The sequence below is a fragment of the Protopterus annectens genome, chromosome 13.part0, assembly GCF_019279795.1.
Source record: "Protopterus annectens isolate FY-2018-M chromosome 13.part0, PAN1.0, whole genome shotgun sequence".
Taxonomy (NCBI): domain Eukaryota; kingdom Metazoa; phylum Chordata; order Ceratodontiformes; family Protopteridae; genus Protopterus; species Protopterus annectens.
Window position 1 is genome coordinate 680,076,530 of NC_056747.1, and position 23,216 is coordinate 680,099,745.

At 42.5% G+C, this 23,216-nt stretch overlaps 1 pseudogene; it reads left to right on the forward strand.

The window, feature by feature from the left end:
• The first annotated feature begins 21,613 nt into the window (after positions 1-21,613).
• LOC122787949 lies at positions 21,614-22,868 on the forward strand (annotated as a pseudogene).
• The last annotated feature ends 348 nt before the right edge of the window (positions 22,869-23,216 follow it).

Genomic DNA, 23,216 nt, shown 5'->3' on the forward strand with positions numbered 1-23,216 from the left:
CGAGTACGACTTAAACATTTCATTGATTCCTTTTGCAATCATATTAATCCAGAGTTTGAGTTTCTTTTTGAATGATTTGATCTTGTTCCAAGCAATAAATATTGTATCTGGACCATGAGGTTTTAAATTCAACTTGTTTATGTAAGAAAATGTTGCTGAGATATGCCAGCATGGCTACCCATTCGTTATCCTGGAAATAAAGGGACATGTCACTTTTCTTATCAATTAATTAAAATAGCTAAACTTCTTTTTGGAGTTCATATAACTTCTTGAGAACTTTACCGCAGGACAGCCAATGAATTTCCAGATGGAAAAAATTTTGATGATCAGAGTCCATTTAATCACGTAATGCTTTTAACAGTCTTGAATTTAAAGCACTGTTTTTTTATATAATTTTAACAGATTGACAGGACTTCATTAAGCTCTGGTGCCATTTTTTGGAGCCCAGGTTTTGCTTATGAATGTAGCAGTGCATTGACAATAAGTTATTGCCTGCCATGTCCTTAACGTTAGTGACTACACCTGAATTTCTACCTGTAGGACAGGCAGCACCGTCAGTAAAAAAAAACTCCAACGCAATTTTTCCATTCCAGGCACACACACACACACTGGTCAATGAAACCATTTAAGACTTTGAAAATGTCACTTCTGGTAGTGTACATAGGTAATTCAGAAACACTTAAAATGTCTTCCTTCATGTCTGTTTCATCATGGTCAATATATCGTATATACACAAATAAAATGCTGCTGTTCCGAATGTCTGTATATTTGTCCAGTTGTAATGCAAGCAATTTTAACTTACGTTTTTCAATGAGTTGCATTTCTGTATCTTCTGCCATATCCGATATCTGCCTTTCAGCTGCATCATTCGACAGTGGGATGTCTTTCAGTTTACTTGCCGCGGAATGGTCTAACTAGTTTGACTAGCTCTAACTGAATTTGAACTTGCTGCAGTGTATACAGTAGAGGGTGCATCATTCATTATAAATGCATTTACTTTGTTTCTTAGTGTTTATAAATGTTATCAGGCACGCACTACATTCATCTGCCTCACTCCCCTTAATTTGCACATTTACTAAAAGTTGCTTCTTGTAGCACAGCATGGTTATAAGCTGAGTTGCATGCTGCTGATCTTTGCTTGTAGACCACCTTGTTACTCCTAATTTAGCTGCAGATGCTCGCATGCTGTTACTGGCTATAATTTATTTTTTTTTTGCTGCCTGCAAGTCAGTTGCACAAACTGTTCTTATAATAGCTCCTTGCTGCTCCCAGCCTAGTTCATAGCCATCATCCGTAGCTATTAATATCTTAATCTCCCTGTGTACTTAAAATTATTGACAGTAACATAGTTTGGTTAATTCAAAAGTGAGGCAGCTGACTATGATAAATCCTAGAAGCAGTCATTGTGTGGTGCCCAAATCCACTGACTCTCTGAAGGATATGTACTGTGGCATCAGAGCCAAACTGCTGCTGGTTTGGTGGCAGTCGAGCCTCGAAGTACATAGTGTGTGCCATCCAAGCCAACCTCCAGTGGCATCTGAACCTGCTATTCTCTAGTACACTGTGTAGAAATTCTTACAGCCTGTTCAGTCATCATTTTATTGTCGCACTGAATTCATTTTTTGTTCTCACCACTGTTACTTTGCAATTTGCTCAGATCTTACCATGTTCAGTTTGTATTGCTCTTCAGCCCTCATACTGTTACTATATTAAAATTGTGTGCTATACTGAACTAATGTGTACTATTGTGGAACTGGACTATATGATGCTGTTTCTTCTCTGTAGATCCAAGTCATCATTGCATCATTGTTGGTGCATCTTCACTTAGCTAGTCCACGTCCAGATCATAGTTTGTGCATAAAGTGTATCTTTTTGGCCTACTGATTTAATTGATTCAGTATGTCATTACTCCCCTTGGTAATTCCACCCATATGGAAAACATGGAAGCACACTCACTTGTATCCCTTTCACTAGCTTCACTGCAGTTGTTCTGAGATGGTGTTGAAACTCATTATGCTTAAAAATCAGCTGCTAGTGAACCAACATATGATTATCAATATAACTTGGAAGCTATCCTCTCCCACATATGGTCAGTTAACAACACAGACATATCTATATTCACACAAGATTATAGAAAATCAGTATATGCTGACACAAAAAATCGACCCAGTACTCAAGGAAATTGCTAACCATACAGCTCTACCATACTTGTATAATTCGAGTCACCAGGCTAGACTGCAAATATTCCACCAAGTCTGCTTATCCAAATAGAAGTGTTCTTGTAATTGGTGACTGCTGGTACACACACTGGCTTGGACAAAGTGTGAATCCTGCTTTTCTGATGCCAGGATCTGTCACATCACAAGGGTCCTACAAATTCCTTTAGAATTGGTGGTGGGGGGGGGGTTGAAATATCATATCCAAGTTTGTCTGCTTTTAGTACTTCTGTGCTGCAAAAGAGACAGCATATGTGCTTCCTATAAATTATTGATGGTGCAGGCTATGGAAAATTTAACATTCTGATTAATAAGCATGCCAGTAACACTGCAAAAGCAACTGTGTGTGTGTGTACAGGATGGTAGTAAAAATATGGGTCATAAAGGAGATACTGATCTTGCACACATCCTGAGCTATACAGTAATATGTGTGTATGAATATTGTCCATATTTGCTTATGTGATAATATCTGGGGAATTTTAGCTTTAGCAGTGGGGAACACGTCATCAGCCGCAAGCTAATATGAATTACCACAACATGGGCAATGAAATAGTACATGTGATGTGTAGTCTGAACTTGTGGAAGAATGCTATATTGTGTCATGTTTGCTCTAATTAATTAGTGAACTTGGCAGGATACATATGCACTCCTGCATGCATAGGATTTTAGAAATGACACAGAAAGGAGGTGGACACCATGCGCACATACTGAGTTGTACAGCTTTGTTTTTTTTCTCCTCAATTATGACTATTTACAATATTTGCATATTAAGAGCAGTCAAAAAAAAAGATACTGCCAGTCTTAAGCAAGCATGTGGAAGATGACATGATTGTGTGCATGTGGGCAGTGAGGCCATCTCTGTGGAATATGCAGAGCTTGAGTAATTGAAAAGTGGTTGGAGATGGATGTAAAAATTAAATATTTTCCATAGCTGTTAATACAAATGTGGAGTGTGAGTGTGTCTTGCTGAGGGAAGGCCTGTGCAAACCGTGGCTGTTAATTGATAAAAGTAAGGACCCATCTGCTTAAACTGGGCCAGTTCTTGGGAGTATTAGTGAACACTGAAGACAGAGACATTACAAGCACAGATTTTCATCACTTGCTACCTTTCGCTAGGCAGAATTTTAAATTTAAGTCCAGCATTTGTCGCCTTTTAAATGCACCTACGGTGATTGATGCTTCCTGCTTGAAGGTTTTGGGCCACTCATGGCAAGAACAGTGTACTTTGCACCATTTGTCTTCTGTTACATAAGGTTTCCCCAGTGGGCAGTTAAATTCACTGGTCTCATGATGAGTTTTTTTCCAGTGGACATTTGAGATTTACTGCTCTTGAGAATGCAGTCCCAGTATCCCATCTGCTGCACATGACAGAAATGCCATTGGTATCTGCTGTGATGGCTTCTTGTGGCCAATTTTTGTCAGTTACTTTCCCATCCCTTCCTCCCAAGAATGATCACCACAAGCTCTTCTCCCTTCGAGGAAGCATTGTTTTTGACAGACTGTCTGAAGGACTTGGTGACAAGAAGATGCCTCTCTACACATCAGTATACTAGAGATGAGGGCAGTCTTCACATTGCAAGCTGTACATTTCACCCTTCAGGTTGTGAACATTATCCACTGAAACAAAGTAATAGTTGTTTCGTCCATAAACAGACAAGGTGAGACCCACTTTATCCCCTGTGTTGAGAGGAGGTGGGAATGACCTTTGTCAATTCATCAGTTTCTGTTAGCATTGGTTATTCTCAATTAACAGACAAACTCAGTCTTTGTTTAATCCTTCAAGAGTAGCCCCCCCAGTTGGTCAGTGGCAGATGCCATCTTCCACTACTGAGAAAGCCTTACTTTGACCCCTTTGCATCCCAAGACAGCACCCAATACAGCAGTTACATTTCACCTCATTCCCCACAAAGACAAACTTCTTGGGACTCCCTGGTCCTGCAGTGGCCTCTGCATTATCTTTACAGTTTTCTCAATTCCTCTTATAAAATGTATACAGAAAACCAGTTAGCACAACACAGGGTCCATAGGCAGGCTCAGACAAGCACAGTTTCCCCTGCTGCTGTTTCATCATTTAGAAAACAAATCCTCTTCTCAGACCCCTGTCCTATCAGTCCATCAAACCTCTGCCAGACCTCCAGTCCCTCACACTAACCATATAGTTTAGCCATTTCACACAAAGCCAGAGACCCTGCTTACCCTCTCAAAATGGCAGAAAAGCCTATACTAGGATAATTTACAGAAATGTCCATTTTTGTTATAAGCCACTAGCCAAGGTCTCGTCCCCTTTTTAGACTCTCTTCTGCTTTTTTTGGTGGCTATTTTTGATCAAGGTTCTAGGTCTGCCACTGTTGAGGTACATTTAATGGCCATTTCCAGTTTTCACACAGGATGTCTTTCTTCATCCTTTTTAGCTTCCTTAAAGGTTTATGTTTATAGAGCCTTCTTAAGTGCATTTCTTTTGAGGCCACATGGCAGCCCCCCCCCCCCGTAGTATCTTAAATTTCATATTGGAAAAGCTAATAACTGTCTCATCATTTTGAACCAGCAGCCAAAGCTTATCTTAAATACTTGTCTTAGAAGACTATTTTCCTAGTAGAAGTTACAGCAGCTAAATGTTTTTTAAACTTAAAGCCCTTTCTTCTGAGTCTCTGTGCGTTATATATTTTTAAAACTCTTGTGTGTTTATGCAGTAATACTTTCATGACCAAAGTAGGACAGAAGTTAACCTTCACTGGTCAGGAGAATGTGTTTTTTTTTTTTTTACAGAAATCTAACAGAGTAGAGTATTTGTTGCACTGCCTAGATGTATAGCATCAACTAAGGTTTTATCTTGCAGAATTACAGATATTAGAACAAACAGCTTTTTGTCTCATTTGATATAGGTAGAACAAGTCTGAAAGTCTCCAAGATTACATTGTCTAGGTGGCATTCAGACTGGTTTGTCTTCTGTTACTCTAATTGCAATGAAACACTACCAAATGCACTAAAACTCATTTTGCTAGATGTATAGCTGTTGCTTTACTTTTGTTTTCTGGAATTATATTGATAACCAATGCTGCAGCTGCATAAATATTATTGGCACATCTTAAGACAGCATATGCTGGATGTGATCTCGCATTCCAGGTTGACCTTGGGACTGCCATACTTATGGTATTCTGTTAAGGTGCCATCCAACAGGAGAAGCTATGGAGACTATCCTGTTGTGAACAGATTTAAAATCGTGTAAGATGTGAAAGTTATGTACTTGTCATAACATTAGATCTTCATGATCCACATTCGTTTCTCACCATACCCACCTGTAGTGTAGTCTCCCTTCCTAGAGAAATTTTACCATGCAGTGAGATCTGAAGGAATCCCCTAAACATAGTTATGCTAATTATAAGAGCAAATGTTATCTGAAGAGAAGGGGCGGTATGGAGCATTATAGCAACTAGGGGAGGAGCTTTTGAACCTGAGAGAGTTTTAAAGGAGCAGAGTAGCTGGAACATTCTAACACTGCTTTTGGAGTGAGCAGACATGGGCCTTGAAAATTTAGCATTATGCCAAGTCTGCAATTTTTATATCTTTTTGAGAGTTGAGTTTTAATTTAAACTCTCTAGGACTTTTTAAGTTGTTGAGGATGCTTAGATAGATGTTGCCCAAAAGAAGGGTGAGGATCCATTGTTTTTGTGATCACTTTGATAAGTGATGAATATATAAAGGCAAAGACATCTTTTGACCTAGATTAGACACCTGAACATATAAGCTGTCGAAGGAAGAACTTCCTGAACCAATCTGAGACATCATCAAAAGAGAACTTGTTGGTCTTCTAGTACAATAAATACCTTTTAACAAGCTTTCCCACTTGAGTGGGGGGAAAAATAAAAGAAAAAAGGCAGGCATTCCAGTGCTAAATGCACAGTCTGTAAACTGCTATTCCAAGAGTAAAAACGCGTCAAAAAAAAGCAGGCATCTAAAACTTTTGTAAGTGTAGTGGGGTTGTAGTGGTGGAGTACTAGGAGTTCCTGTAAACGTTAGAGCAGAGGCAGTGGAAATCTGTGATTGAAGTAGTGTATCTCAAGACAAAATTGATGACGTGTAAAGAGGTGTTTCAGATAAGTGGTACACCTTCTGAAACCAGTCATGCAGATGAACTGCCAGTAGTTCAGAGATCTAACCTGTGACCTGAGAAAGAAAATGATCAAAATTGTGAAGTAATGCAGGGATTATGAAGAAGTGTATATATGTGGAGGATTGTGCTGGACATGAAAATATATGCATCACAAACATTCCTGAGAAGTTAGGGAGGGAGAAAATTGTGTGGAATTAAGCAGCAAATAAGCCAGAGAATGAATTTTATTAGATCAGGCACACAGTTTATGTACCAGGAGGAGCTGGAAAGAAGTCCAATATTTATAAAACTGTAGAACTACCAGTACAAAGAAGTGATGTCATTTCATCCAAACTGTGGAGAAAGAAAGACAACTGAGAATAGGGAACATCAGGGTATTTCTTGACAATAATTATTCTCCATACACAGCATGTAAAAGGAATAGATTTGTTTGTCAGCCAGTCATGTAGAGAAAATTACCTTCATTTTTAAGCTTTATCCATCCAGTATGAATCTTTTTTTCCCCTCAAGGTTCTAAGGTGTTTATGGGCACAATATAATCTTTACAGTATGTAAAGAAGTTCTGCCTTAATGTAAAACAGCCATGCTTGCAAGCACTAGAATAATGTCCAATACAGCTTGAAGAAAAAAGCCAGTAGAAAGATTACCTGTCAAGCCTTTATGTGTGTGTTCAAAAACAAGCTGGATGACAAAAAATTGTGCAGGCACTGTATAAATCTCTGGTGTTCGTGTTTCACTGTTGCAGTCATTACACTTGGGTTATCCTGCTGGCAGGCTACCTGCAGTCGGCCTGAATTCCAAACTCCTAGTCCGGCGTCTGTTGCTGTCGCCTCTTCCCTGACATCAGTGCGCCAGGGGTATATAAGAAGCAGCCGACGCCATTTTCTTCAGTCTTTCTTGCCACGCGGTGCCCGCAGCAAAAGCAGTTTGCAAGTGCCGGTCGGCCGACTCCTGAGATTTTCGAAATTGAATTTCAGATCCGAAGTCTACAATAAAGCTAAGTACCCCATTGGGGAAACTTTTTCTTGCTCCAGACCGATATCACTAAAACTTAACAATTGTATTTCTTGTGGGTAGCAAATACCTCATAAGGATTTTCATTCTTACTGTATTCCTTGCCTAGGCCCTGACCACGACATTGCTAGTTGTCGGTTTTGTGCTAGATTTAACCAATGCACTATTAAGTGTCTGTTCGATTTTGTTTTCCATTACTTTGCCCAAAGGTTTAACTATATAATGCCGTCGGAACAGCCGACTGGAGTTCATAAAAAGCGCAAGGAAAAAGAAAAGGACAGGCATCCGAGGTCCAAAACCGATGAAGCCTCTTCTAGGCCAGTCACCGGTTCTCAGTGATGCGCTTTTGCAGCCCCTGACACCTGCGACCTCAGAGCCACAGGCCGCCTCCGACTCCCAGGTGGAGACAACTAGGCCACTGGAAACTCAAGGTATTGGGCCTACGGAAACTACTCCCTCAGATGGGTCTGGAGCCGCTGAGCAGGCATCAGCTTCTGAGGGTGATGTTCATCGTGTTACACTGCTGCAGTCATTACACTTGGGTTATCCTGCCGTCAGGCGGTTCCCCAGTCGGCCTGAGTTCCAAAGTCTTGGTCCGGCATCGGTTGCTGTCGCTTCTTCCCTGATGTCAGTGCGACAGGGGTATATAACATGCAGCCGATGCCATTTTCTTCAGTCTTTCTTGCCGCGCAGTGCTCGAAGCAGAAGCAGTTTGCAAGTGCTGGTGGGCCGACTCTTGAGATTTTCATTCCGAATCCAGAACCGAAGTCTTCTACAAAGCTAAGTACCCCGTTGGGGAAACTTTTTTTCTTGCCTCAGACCGATGTCAGTAAAAGTTAATAACTGTATTTCTTGTGGGAAGCAAATACCTCATAAGGATTTCCATTCTTATTGTATCCCATGTCTAGGCCCAGACCACGACGTCACTGATTGTCGGTTTTGTGCTAGGTTTAACAAGCGCACTATTAAACGTCTGTTTGATTTTGCCCGACATTATTTTGGCAAAAAAGTTAATTACACCATGCCGTCGGAACTTCCGACCGGAATACATAAAAAGCGTAAAGACAAGGACAGGCATCCGAGGCCCAAAACTGACGATAAAGCCTCTTCTAGGCCAGTCACCGGTTTTCAGCGAGGCACCTTCGCAGCCCCTGACGACTGCTTCTTTAGAACCATGGGCCGCCTCTGACTCCCACGTGGAGATGGCTGGGCCTTCGGACGCACAAGTTTTTCAGCCTACTGAAACTAACCCTTCAGAGAGGGATCTGGAGTAGCTGAACAACCCGTAGCTTCAGACCTACTCAGTTAAGCATTAAATCTTCTGCTAAGTCTAAACCTCCTTTAAAAACAAAGAAACAAATACAGCATTCTCCAGGACAGGCCTCCATGCCTAAGAAACAAATGCTCAAAATGGCCGAAGACCTAATCACTCTGATCAGGGGGTCCCATCCCCCTCCTGATAAAAGGCCTAGACAGGATGCAGAATATGACTCATCCGACCAGGTATCCATCTCTTCAGACCTAGGATACTCTTTACCCCCTTATGAGGATTCTGATGCTGAGGAATCAATTCCATCAGCCTCTCCGCCTGAGGACTACTCCTTTTGGGAAACCTTACATACCATGAGGGAGCATTTCCACTGGGAGGGCCAGGATTACTCAGAATCCAAGAAAAGGCTCAGGGACTTCCTTTTATTACCTCAACACAGACCCCTTGCTATTCCGCCAGTGTTAGATATTGTGGATGATGTGTATACTGAATCCAGCTTAAATCCTGATTCTTTACCTCCAGCCCCAGTTAAGGCAGACAGATACTACAGAGTCCCTGACTCTCTCAAATTTCTTTATAAAAGCCCTGTTGCTGACCCTGAAACTATTTCTCAGGGCCCGAAAGGGGTTAAGGCCTCATCAGCAAAGAATCCAGTCCTCTCTGACAAAGATTCCAGAGCATTAGACAGATGGGGGAAGAAAGTATATACATCTGCAACTTTAGCAATGAGGGCCTTAAACTGCCAGTTTCACATGCAAAAATATCAGCAATATTTGATGTCTCAGTTGAAACAAAAAATGCTTCCAGACTCAGATCCTCCTAATTTTAAGGAAATGCAGGAATTATTGCATGCAGCTGAACAAGTGGGAAAACATACTTTGCAATGTGGATTTGATTCTTTAGAGGCCTCCTGTAGAGCAGCAGTTACAGGTTCTGTCATTAGAAGCCATGCTTGGTTAAAAGAACATACGTTACCAGATCATGTTAAAGCAAAACTATTGGATACACTTTTGCAGCAGGATGTGTTGTTTGGAGTTAAGGCAGAAGAGGTATTAAAGAAAATGGAGGATAAGGCAAAATCTATGCAAACAGTGAAGGATTTCTTACAGGTTCAGCCTCCTCGATTTAGCAGAAATTGGCCAACAAAGAATTGGTCCTTTCCAGTTGCAGACAGACCTCAAAGGGGCAGATACAGAAGTCCAAGAGGTAGAGGTCAATCACAAGGTCCTTACAGGCCTCAACAACGGGGTGCATCAGCCCAGAAAGAAGGGGAAGACAGGCCCCAACCATATAAAAAACAGCCCCAATGACTTCCCACTACAGCTGCCAAACAGTTCTTTCTTGGCAGCCCCCTTGGGAGGAAAACTGGCACTTTTCTATCACAATTGGCATATGATCACCAAAGACAAATGGGTTCTCAACATTTTATCTCAAGGTTACATGTTCCACTTTCACACTCTGCCAAGGTTAAAAGGAATGCCAAATCTGCCACCAAATCAATGGGCAGAGGCTCAAAAACAAAATTACAGCACTCATGGACATGAGAGCTATTCAAAAGGTACCACCACAGGAGCAAGGACAAGGATTTTACTCAAGACTTTCTGGTTCCCAGAGAGGACAAAGCCTGGAGGCCCATTCTGGATCTTTCTTCTCTAAACACTTACCTGGATGTTCCAAATTTCAAAATGTTAACACTACAGTAGCTTCTTCCCATGTTGGGCAAGAAAGCTTGGCTCGTAACCTTGGACCTCAAGGAGGCATACCTGCATGCCCCTATCAGACAAAACTGCAGAATATACCTGAGATTCATAGCTGGTTCAATGCACTACCAGTTCTCTGCACTGCCCTTTGGCTTACCTACTGTGCCCAGGGTCTTCACAAAGTGCCTGACACCAGTAATTGCATTTTGCAGACAGAAAGGAATTAAAATTTATCCGTACCTGGATGACTGCCTGATTCAAGCAGAGAGCAAGGACATTCTTCTAAAGCATCTGGCGTTTGTAAAAAAGTTATTAAGTTGCCTAGGGTACACAGTAAATGAAAATAAATCAAAACTAGTGCCCTCACAAGAGATAATATTCCTGGGTGCCAGCTTGAATACATTGGCCCAGATTGCTTATCTCACGCCAGACAAGCAAAGACAACTGACTCAATATTTACAATTGATGGCAACAAGAATCCAACTCCCTGCAAGAAAAATTCTGCAGGCCTTGGGTTATATGGCATCTTGCATACTACTAATTCCATATGCCAGACTGCATATGAGGAAACTACAATAGTACCTAAAGAGTGTCTGGTCTCAACACTGTCAAAGTTTGGAAACAGTAATACCACTAATTCCTTGCCTTCAACAGGAGTTTCGATGGTGGGCTCAAGCTTGTCACCTCAACAAGGGACAGCCTTTCTCTCTACCCACAGCAAGGCAAACACTGACAACAGATGCATCGGATTACGCCTGGGGAGCACACATGGCAGGAAAATGTATTCAGGGCAAGTGGCCTGCAGAACAAAGACATCTTCACATCAATCAAAAAGAGATGCTAGCTGTACAAAATGCCCTTATAGCTTTCAAGGACCTCTTGCATCCAGGACAACTACTACTAAAGACAGACAGCACCACGGTTATGTGGTACATAAACAAGCAAGGGGCACTCACTCTTATTCCCTCTGCAGACAAGCCATGACCTTGTGGAACACAGCACTAACCTATCAAGTTCATCTGCAAGCACAATTCCTGCCACGAGAGAAAAACACACTGGCAGACGACTTAAGCAGAAACATCATGGATCCCCATGAATGGGAATTGAATCCACAAATATTCAGAATGATAACACAAAAATGGTGAAGCCCGGACATAGATCTGTTTGCATCCACAATGAACTGCCAGCTACAGAAATTCTGCACAAGGACTTACCATCCACAAGCATGGAAAAGTGGATGCCCTCTCATTCAGCTGGAAAAACCTACAATTATATGCTTTCCCACCACTACCTCTCCTTCCAAAGGTACTCATAAAAGCCAGGCAAGAAGAGCCAAAGATGATCCTGATTTCCCCAGACTGGCCACACCAGCACTGGTACCCAATCTTAAAGAACTTAGCACAAGGACCACCATGGATTTTGCCTCAAATCCCACATCTTCTGACTCAGCACAACAATCAAATACTTCACAGCCAGCTAAAGACTTTAAACCTGGCTACATGGAAGATTCCTTAGTCAAGCAAGCGATGCCTCTCTCCAAAGCTGTTATGGATGTCATTCTGGAGGCCAGAAGGTCTAGTACCCGGAAAGCCTATTCGGATAAATGGAAGAGATTCTGTGCCTGGAACCAGGCTCACAGCCTTGACCCTCTTGTCCCAAATATTCCTCAGATACTACAATATTTAACTGAGATGCTAGACAAAGACCTCTTCTTTTCATCCATCAAGATCCATGCCTCTGCCATCTCTGCTCATTACAACACAGATCCACCAATTTTCTCTAATCCCTTGCTAAAACAGTACCTCAGAGGGGCTAAAAACATAAGACCACCCCGTAGAGCACCTACTCCAACTTGGGGCCTCAACTTCGTGTTGGAAAAATTAACTTTACCTCCTCTTGAGCCAGTTAACACAACAGACTTAAAATATATCTCTTGGAAAGCTGCTCTGCTCCTGGCAATAACATCAGCACGAAGAGTTTCAGAATTACAGGCACTAATGGCAGTGGAACCTTTCATCATTTTCCACCAAGACAGGGTGTCTTTAAGAACAAACCCTACTTTTATGCCAAAGGTGGTATCAAGTGTGGCTCTAAACCAAACTATTCACTTGCCAACTTTTTATCCAAATCCTCAGAATAAAGGGGAGAAACTACTGCATTCTTTGGACATACACAGGCAGTTACGCTTTTACTTTGACAAAACCAAAGCTTTCAGAAAAACTGAGCAATTATTGATAGCATATGCTGCAGGAGCACAGGGAAAAGCCATTTCAAAACAGACCATTTCAAAATGGATAGGACACTGTATACGTTTCTGCTATATACACCATGGGAAACCAGTACTTAACAGCATTAGATCTCACTCCACCAGGGCAACAGCCACTTCAACTGCCTACCTCAGAGGAGTACCTACCAAGGACATTTTGGAAGCAGCAACTTGGAGTTCTGTACATACCTTCACCAAGCATTACCATCTGCCTCTATACTCTAAATCCAGAGCTGGCTTTGCCACTGCAGTGCGTGCTGCAGGGCCTTATAGCCACCCCTAATGTCTTATAGAACCAGCCACCCTACCTCAGCTTTGGGATTCTACCCAAGTGTAATGACTGCAGCAGTGTAACACGATGAACATAGTACAGTTTTGTACCTACCATAAATGTAGATGTTCGAGTGTAAACACTGCTGCAGTCCAGGTTACCCTCCCTCCTTCCCCTCTTACTTGCTGGTACGTACCTGTGTCTTCTACCCCTTACTACCTATGACGAGGATTTGCTGGTAACTGAAAGTTGTTGATTGCTTTTCTTATGTATGTTTTATTAGCAATTTGAATTGCCTACCTTTTGCGGGGCACCTGACATCTGGGGCAAGAAAAACTGAAGAAAATGGCGTCGGCTGCATCTTGTATACCCCTGTCGTCAGGGAAGAAGTGACAGCAACTGATGCCGGACCAAGACTTTGGAACTCAGGCCGACTGGGGAACCGCCTGATGACAAGATAACCCAAGTGTAATAACTGCAGCAGTGTATACACTCTAACATCTACATTTATAGTAGATACAAAACTACTTTTTCAGACCTACACAGCTTTCTATCAAGACCACTTCAGCAACCAAGACAAAGTCTAAAACACCTTTAAAGACAAAGAAACAAGTACAGCATTCTCCTGGACAGTCAACCATGCCTAAGAAACAGATGCTTAAAATGGCCGAGGACCTAATTACTTTGATCAGGGGTTCCCATCCCCCTCCGGATAAAAGGCCTAGGCAAGACACCGACTATGATTCCTCTGATCAGGTTTCTATTTCATTGGATTCCTCTTCAGAACAGGGATATTCTCTTCCTCCCTATGAGGACTCTGATGCTGAAGAATCTATCCCTTCAGCCTCTCCTCCTGAGGACTATTCTTTTGGGGAAACCCTGCACACCATGAGGGAGCATTTCCACTGGGAGGGCCAAGATTATTCAGAATCCAAGAAAAGGCTCAGAGACTTTTACTGCCTCAACACAGACCTCTTGCTTATTCCTCCTGTACTAGACATTGTAGATGTATTTTCAGAGTCCAGTCCTGTCTCCTGATTCTTTACCCCCTGCACCAGTTAAGCCAGATAGGTACTAAAGGGTTCCAGATTCTCATAAATTTCTTTATAAAAACCCTGCTGCTGACCCAGAAACTATATCTCAGGGTCCCAGAAAGGTCAAAGCTTCCACTGCAAAAAACCCTGTTCCCTCTGATAGGGATTCTAGAGCACTGGACAGATGGGGGAAAAAAGTTTACACCTCTGCTACTTTAGCTGTAAGGGCTTTAAACTGCCAGTTTCACATGCTTAAATATCAGCAATACCTAATGTCTCTGCTAAAACAGAAAATGCTGACAAACTCTGAATGTCCTGAAAACAAGGAAATGCAGGATTTATTGCATCCAGCTGAACAAGTGGGAAAGCATACTTTGCATTGTGGTTTTGATTCACTAGAGGCTTCTTGCAGGGCCGCAGTTACAGGTTCTGTCATTCGAAGGCATGCTTGGTTAAAGAAACAGAGTCTGCCTGATCATGTTAAAGCAAAATTATTGGATGCTCCATTACAGCATGATACTTTGATGTTAAGGCAATAAAGGTGTTAAAGAAAATGGAGGATAAAGCAAAGTCAATGCAGACAGTAAAGGATTTCCTATAGGTTCAGCCACCCAGATTTAGCCGGAACTGGCCTTCTAAGAATTGCTCCTTTCCATTGTCAGACAGGCCACAAAGAGGCAGATACAGACACCCTAGAGGCAGATCTCAGCCCCAAGGCTCATACAGGCCTAAACAATGGGGTGCTTCTGCCTCCAAAAGCAGAGAAGACAAATCACAACCATATAGGAAACGGTCCCAATGACTTCCCACTGCCAATGCCAAGCACTTACCTTTTGGCAGCACCCTTAGGGGGAAAGCTAGCACTTTTCTCACAAAATTGGCACATGATCACCCAGGACAAATGGGTACTGAATATTGTTTCTCAGGGCTTACAGGTTCCACTTTCACACCCTCCCAAAGGCAAAAGGTATGCCAGACCTGCCACACAATCAATGGGCAGAGGCACAAAAGCAAATTTCATCTCATGGACATGAGGGCTATTCAGAGTACCACAGCAAGAGCAGGGACAAGGATTTTACTCAAGACTTTAGTTGGTACCTAGAAAGGACAAAGCCTGGAGACCAATACTGGACCTGTCTATTCTAAATACTTTTCTGGACATTCCAAAATTCAAAATGTTGACACTGCAGCAACTTCTGCCCATGCTGGGCACGAAGGCTTGGCTCGTAACTTTGGACCTTAAAGAGGCATACCTGCATGTCCCAATCAGACATTCTTGCAGAAGATACCTCAGATTCATAGCTGGCTCAATGCACTACCAATTCTCTGCACTGCCCTTTGGCTTATATACTGTGCCCATGGTCTCTCAAAATGCCTGGCACCAGTAATTGCATTTTGCAGACAAAGAGGAATTCAAATATACCCCTACTTGGACGACTGCCTTATTCAAGCAGAGAGCAAGGACATTCTACTAAAGCATCTGGCGTTTGTAAAAAGATTACTAATTTGCCTAGGGGTACACAGTAAACAAAAATAAATCAAAACTAGTACCCTCTCAAGAGATAATATTCCTGGGTGCAAGCTTAAATACAACTGCCCAGATGGCTTATCTCACGCCAGACAAAGGCAACTGACTTATTCCTTCCAAATGATGGCAACAAAAACCCAGTTACCTGCAAGAAAAATTCTGCAGGCTTTGGGCTTCATGGCATTCTGCTAATTTCATATGCAAGACTGCATATGAGGAAGCTACAATGGTATCTAAAAAGTGTTTGGACTCAACATTGCCACAGCCTGAAAACAATAATTACCCTCATTCCCTGCCTGTAACAGGAGTTTTGATGGTGGGCACTGGCCTGTCACCACAACAAGGGACAGCCATTCACTTTACCCACAGCCAGGCAGACACTAACAGATGCATCGGATTATGCCTGGGGGCACACATGGCAGGAAAATGTATTCAGGGCACGTGGCCCACAAGCCAAATGCATCTTCATATCAATCAAAAAGAGATGCTATTTGTACAGAATGCCCTGACAGCCTTCAAGGATCTACTCCATCCAAGACAACTATTGCTAAAGACGGACAATACTATAGTCATGTGGTACATAAGCAAGGGGGCACACATTCCTACCCCCTCTGCAGGCAAGCCATGACTTTGTGGAAGACAGCATTGACCTATCAAGTGCATCAAACACAATTCCTGCCAGGAAAGACAAACACTCTGGCAGACAAACTAAGCAGAAACGTCATGGACCCTCATGAGTGAAACCTAGATCTACAAGTCTTCAGCATGATACCAAGGAAATGGGGATGCCCAGACATAATCTGTTTGCCTCCCCTCACAACTGCCAACTACAGAGAATTCTGCACAAGGATTTTATCACACACAAGCACGGAAGGTGGATGCTCTATCATTCAGCTGGAAAACCCTGACAGTTTATGCCTTTCCTCCACTGCCTCTCCTTCCCAAGGTACTCCTAAAGGTCAGACAAGAGAAGCCAAAAATGATTGATTGCCCCAGACTGGCCACGTCAGCACTGGTACCCAATCCTAAGGAGCTTGTCTCAAGGCCCAGCCTGGACTTTACCTCAAATTCCTCATCTTCTGACCCAACAAAACAATCAGATCCTGCACAGCCAACTCAGAACATTAAATCTGGCTGCATGGCAAATAATATAACCACTCAGAACACACCTCTTTTTAAAGTAGTTATGGATGTCATTTTGGAAGCCAGGAGGCCCAGCACCAGAAAATCTTATGCAGAAAAATGGAAGAGATTCTGTGCTTGGAATCAGGCACAAGAAATTGACCGGCTTGTTCCAAATATTCCTCAGATTTTACAATACCTGAGATGCTGGACAAAGGCCTATCCTCATCAATTAAGATCCATGTCTCTGCCATTTCAGCTCATTACAATACGGAACCACCTATCTTTTCACATCCACTGCTAAGGCAGTACCTCAGAGGTGCCAAAAACATAAGACCCCCAAAGAGAGCACCAATACCTACATGGGACCTCAATTTGGTCTTGGAAAAGCTCACACTGCCTCCTTTTGAGCCAGCCAATACAGCTGAGATAAAATTCTTATCATGGAAAACAGCTCTGCTCCTAGCAATAACTTCAGCAAGAAGAGTCTGAGTTGCATGCATTAATGGCAGTGGAACCTTTTATCATTTTCCATCCAGACAGGGTTACTCTAAGGACAAACCCAACATTTATGCCAAAGGTAGTATCCAGTGTGGCTCTTAATCAAACCATTCATTTGCCTACTTTTTATCCAAATCCACAGAATAAAGGGTAGAGACTTCTGCATTCTTTGGACATACACAGACAGCTATGCTTCTACTTGGACAGAGCTAAAGCTTTCAAAAAGACTGAGCAACTTTTAGTGGCATATGTTGCAGGATCAAAAGGAAAGGCTATCTCAAAGCAGACTATTTCAAAATGGATAGGACACTGCATTCATTTCTGCTATGCACAGTATGGCAAATCAGTGCCTAAGGGCATTAGGCCACATTCAACCAGAGCAGCAGCCACATTAGCAGCCTTTCTCAGAGGGGTACCAACCAAGGAAAGTTTGGAGGCTGCAACTTGGAGTTCAGTGCACACTTTTACCAAGCACTACTACTTACCTCTTTACTCTAAATCCAGAGCAGGCTTTGCCACTGCAGTTCTGCAGGGCCTCATAGCCACTCCTAATTCTATTTAGACCCAGCCGCCGAACCTCAGCTTTGGGATTCAACCCAAGTGTAATGACTGCAACAGTGAAATACGAACATAGTACAGTTGTGTACCTACCATAAATGTAGATGTTCAAGTGTATTCACTGTTGCAGTCCAGGTTACCCACCCACCATCCCCCTTTCTTTGCTGGGACTTATCTGTACTTATCTATTCTATACAACCTATGTGGCGTATTTGCTTGTAGATGAAGGTATTTATTTTAGTACATGCTTTTTATAAGCAATGTTTTTAGCCTACCCTTTTAGGGGCACCTGACATCGGGGGCAAGAAAAACTGAAGAAAATGGCATTGGCTGCATCTTGTATACCTCTGGTGCACTGACGTCAGGGAAGAGGTGACAGCAACCGACGCCGGACCAGGACTTTGGAATTCAGGCCGACTGAGGGTAGCCTGCCAGCAGGATAACCTAAGTGTAATGACTGCAACAGTGAATACACTCTAACATCTACATTTATGGTAGGTACACAACTGTACTTTACTGATCTGTGTATTTTAAAATGTTTTAACAAGTGTTCAATAAAAAAAACTGGTATTGTCTGTCCATGCTTTTATGACTTTAAGATTTCCTTTAATACTTTAACATTCTGTCAGAAACACTACTTAAACTCAAATGTAACACATTTAGGGGTAGAAAGTGGTATTGAGCTAGCTCATTTGATATATGAAGAAATACTCTGTGTCAGCTCACTAAATGTAGTAGGGGGGAGGGTATGCTTATTCATAAGGAGGTGTTTCAGGTATGAATTTTCACCATTCTAATTGGTGGAGAGGTTATTCTGATGGCATCATGTACTACGCAATGTCTGTCAGGAATCCCCAGTTGGTCTAGATGGTCTGTCAACAAAAATAATATATTAATGCTTGAAGGCAATGGCTGAAGCAAGTAAAAGGGCAAGACAACCAAAGGGGTAACAAATGAAATTATACTGGGATTAACTTTTAAATTTAGCAGCTTGTCAGTGGTTGGTTGGAAGGAAGATTACTCTGTATTCTGTCTGCATTGTTTGCTTCTCAGGGTAGTTCAGTAGCTAGTTTCAGGTGGGAGTTGTTTTGCTTTGTTTGGAGGCAGCCCACCTAAGGCCATGGCTTATTTTTTCAGTTGTACTTATAGTACAAAGACTTACACGACATGGGAATTTGCAGAGCTAGCTACCTGGCTGTGTTGATTCTATAACCATGTGATATGACAACTGATATATTTTTTTGCACTTGATTGTATTGTACTTCATTTATATATTTGTCCTCTGTATTCTCTGTGCATTGTTTTTCCTTCCCTCCCACCGAGGTAGTGGTGTATTCTTAAGGTTGGTGCTTTGGAATTGCCTCCCCCTGCTTTAAAATTGATTTTTGGTCACTCTTCCATTCCTATTTCATTTACTCGCTCAACTGAGTACAGTAAGGTCATTTGGGAAGGACTACCCCCTTGCTGCTTTGATTCTGGACATTCCTCCCCATCTCAGCTCAGTCTACTGAGTACAGAGAGAGCATTTGGGAAGGCTTAACCCAGAGAGCATTTGGGAAGGCTTAACCCCCTTAGCTTCTTAATCTTGAACTGTCTTGTTTCCTCCCTCTCCCCTCAAAAAAAAAAAAAAAATTGCACTTTATTCAGCTGCCTTTACTGTAATTGTGTTCTTCCTACTTTATCACCTTATTTTTGCTGTGTTCTCAAGTGTTCAAGTGCTTTCTTCTGTTGCATTTATTACTGCTTGTTAGTTGCCTGATTAAATTTATCTGTTTTGTGCATCTTAGTTTTGGTTTTAGCACTTGTGCTTCAGGCCAGTTACTTTAAGCTTTTTGTGGTCTGCACTCTTGTGGACAAATGCTTATCAAAACCCTCTCTATATAAGTTCACCCAAGTATTCGGAACACTATGTCTGCACAATTCCCATCAGTTTCTCCTGCCAGCCTGGTCGACATGGGCATACCGAAACAGTGAAGCAACTGCCTCATGTTTACTGACAGCCCTCTTCTCCTAGCACATAATTCTACTAGTTGTGAGAAATGCATCTACATAGGTAACCTGGAATCCATACTCTCTCGAGCCACAGTCAGTACTCCTGACAAAGAGGAGATTGCCAGCACAAACACCACACCACTCACATCACATAGCCAAGCACAACGCGCACACACCTTTGCAGAGGTCCTCAATAAATCTTACCTAAACAGCAGAGACCTCCAAAACACACTCACATTCCATACAACACCAAACACATCACACGTAGCAGGCAACACATCAGTGTCTCACAAACACAACCCATAAGGAAAAACAATAAACCATCACAGCCCGTAAGGCATAGCAGTAAACCAAACATATTAGTCATTGGTGACTCACTTGTGAGACACACTGATGTCCTCACCAGGCTCAAGAAGATGATCACGGTTAGTTGTATGTCTGGTGCCAGAATCTGCCACATCATGCACACACACGTCTGTCCACAACAAGCACAAGTAAGACTATCATTGTCCATGTTGGTGTGAATGACTTAAGACATACCTCCCTGGACTATATGAAGCAAGACATGATTGAGTTCTCAGTGTCTCTCTCCCAGGCAGGTATGACCCTAGCCCTAAGCAGCATCCTACCTTCGCCAAAAATGTTACCACAATACAAACAAAAAAATAGACCAACAATTGGCTTAGTTTCTGGTGTCATTCCAAGGGGATCCAGTATCTGTCTGCCTGGGATTACATGGTTAATAGGCCTTGTTGCTTTGCCAGAGATGGCCTCCACCTGTCCACTGGGATTATGGATCCTGGCCAAGGCGCTGTCTTCTCCCATTGTGCCTTTTTTAGGCAATGTCCCAAAGACAAATCTTCCAACATAAAATATCTGTCAAAAACAAATTGAAGGTCATGCTGCTAAACACTAGGAGCCTTAACCTGAAAATGCACTCTCACTGTAGGCTCTCCTTGCACTGGAAGATGCCGATGTGTGTGCAGTCACGGAAACCTAGTTCAGGGCCGTGGAGAGCAACCCTGCCTTAACAGGCCCTTATTCCACACATTCTGACTTCAAAATGAGGTTGGTGGAGTCTCTATCTTCATTAAGGATAGACACACCTCTAGACTGGTCTGGCAGCAGGACTCACTGGAACTACTCCAGGTGCAACTAACAGTTGGCAAGACACCCATCCAAATTATAGCCAGCTATAGACCCCCCCCCCCTCCATGACTCAGGTCACCCACTCCTCTTACCTGGATTTACTTGACTCCATCAAGGTACTTCCTAACACCCTGATCCTTGGTGACTTCAACTACCTCACCATAGACTGAGTGAACTATTCCTGAACTAAAGCAGTCACTTAACGATTCCTTGACTTCATCGGTTCTAACACACTAGACCATCTCGTCTCCTCCCCCATAAGGGGAGATAACATTCTGGACTTGGTTCTCACCAACATGGGTGACCAGGACCACTGCACCACTCCCATAGTATGTTCTTTCCTGGAGAGATCAGATCATCAAACTGTCTCATTCGAAGTTTCTATCCCACCGAACTCCCCCCAGCCGAAATAAAGCTAAAAAACTTCTCAAAAGCTGATTACAACCTCCTAAGGGAGGGTATCTGTAGCTTCACACCACCACCCGCTCAGAGGATGCAGACAACTATGCTGAACAGTACGCCAATGCAGTATACAAGCACCTGTACAACTACATGTATGTAGCCATACTCAACAGAACTAAAACCTGCTCCTCAAGGAAACACAAACCTGTTTGGTGGACAACCTTTATCAGCAGGCTTTATGACAAAAGGAAGAAATTGTTGCCCAAGGGTAAAAAGGAACAAATTCCAAATTGGAAAAACTCCCTCCTTAGCCTCAACAAGTGAAGTAGATCACTAGTGAAAACCTCCAAAGCCAATTATGAATCAAAACTGTGGGTATTCCTGTCTCTCTTTCGCACAACCTTCTCAATTATTCTCCTACACACAGGGCCAGATCGGATTTACTTTCCCAACTAGAAAGTCCAGTTTGACCGACCAGGATGGCACAGCCCGAGCATGACAAAAAATGGATACCTGGTGTGGCGTCTTATGTAAGAGCCAGTGGAAGCGTACCATGGCCCCAGCCGAGTCCACAAAATCAGACGGGTGCACCTGTAGTGATTCCAAGTAAACAGCACTACAGTTCTTACATCAGCAAAAGGCCAGTCCTGGTTCTCCAGAATGAACCAATCAACTATCGAGGTCGTCCCAATACTACTGAGGATGAAGCCTTGAAGTTGTTCCTTGAAAATCCCCTCACAGCTGCCACTAAAGCAATGATGACCATTACTGGTGATGAGGACAGTGCTGCTGCCCTGGGACTGCTCTGTGACTATTACAAGGTTCCCAGAGAGAAGAGAAACATTTATCAGGAAAAACAGACAGTAATGAGCATCCAGAACACAGCAAAAGGAGCTGCATGGCAAGTGTTGCAGAGCCATCAATTATTTCTACTGTGGACAACAGAGTACAGGTTCTGAAAGGAGTACCTCTTAATATTGTTATTCCCAGTAACCATCAAATGGGAACTGACAAACGGGGCCAATTTACAGTACCAGACACTGCAGTTACTTTGTCCATAGCAACAGTACCACCTCATACCATCAAGACTGAGAAAGAGCCTCACAGCTTTTCTGTCAGTGTACCACCATCTGTTTATTGCCCTGAGACCGCAGAGCGGATTGTTATGTTTGACAGAAATCTCAGTACGGACCAGTTCAGTTCAAGTGCACCTCACCAAAACTCTCAGACGCACACCATATTCCACCTTCAGTGAGTCTTTCAAAGATGCAACACCAGAGGTATTCTTTCCTGCTGAACTGAATCTGCGGATGTCCAGTATAGGTTCAGAAGACTATGTTTTTGACAACATTGCAGGGAGAAATTTTGAATACACATTGGAGGCATCAAAATCTCTCCAACAGAAACCTGGGGATGGAACAATGACATACCTGAACAAAGGTCAGTTTTACCCAATCACATTGAAGGAAATCAGCAACAATAAGGGAAATCCACCAGCCCATCAGTAAAGTCAGAAGTGTTATGGTGGTGGTTGGGGAAGATTAAACTTGTGATGACCAGCTCAGGCACTGGAAGTACTGGCATTCAAGGCAGCATGCAGCCAAGCAGAGGTGCATTGATATAGCTGATTACAAGGAGAGCTTTAATACGATAAGCAATATTGAAGAGATTGCATACAACACCATTTCCTTTACATGGGACATCAGTGATGAAGCAAAGGTTATGGGTGGTTAAAATGGTTATGTGGCTGTTTTGCAGACCTGTCACCCTTTTCCTATCCATTGTAGAGGAGTTACCCAGAAGAATTTGCCTGTCTTTTTATCTTATCTGTTATTCTGGATTAACCAGTTTTCACATTATCAGATAATCTGATAGTGAAGGTTCAATAAGGAAATCATTGTTGGCTTCTTTGTATGACATTAGGTGCTATAACTATTTCACTTAATTATACCGCCTAATATTACTGACCTTCTTTTAAGAGTGTAGCATTTTTTTTTCAGTTTGTCTGTTTTTTTAAAAACTCCCTAGTTTTCAGATCCAGGTCGACTGCAAGATTTTGTATATTTCCAGCTGAATAGTATT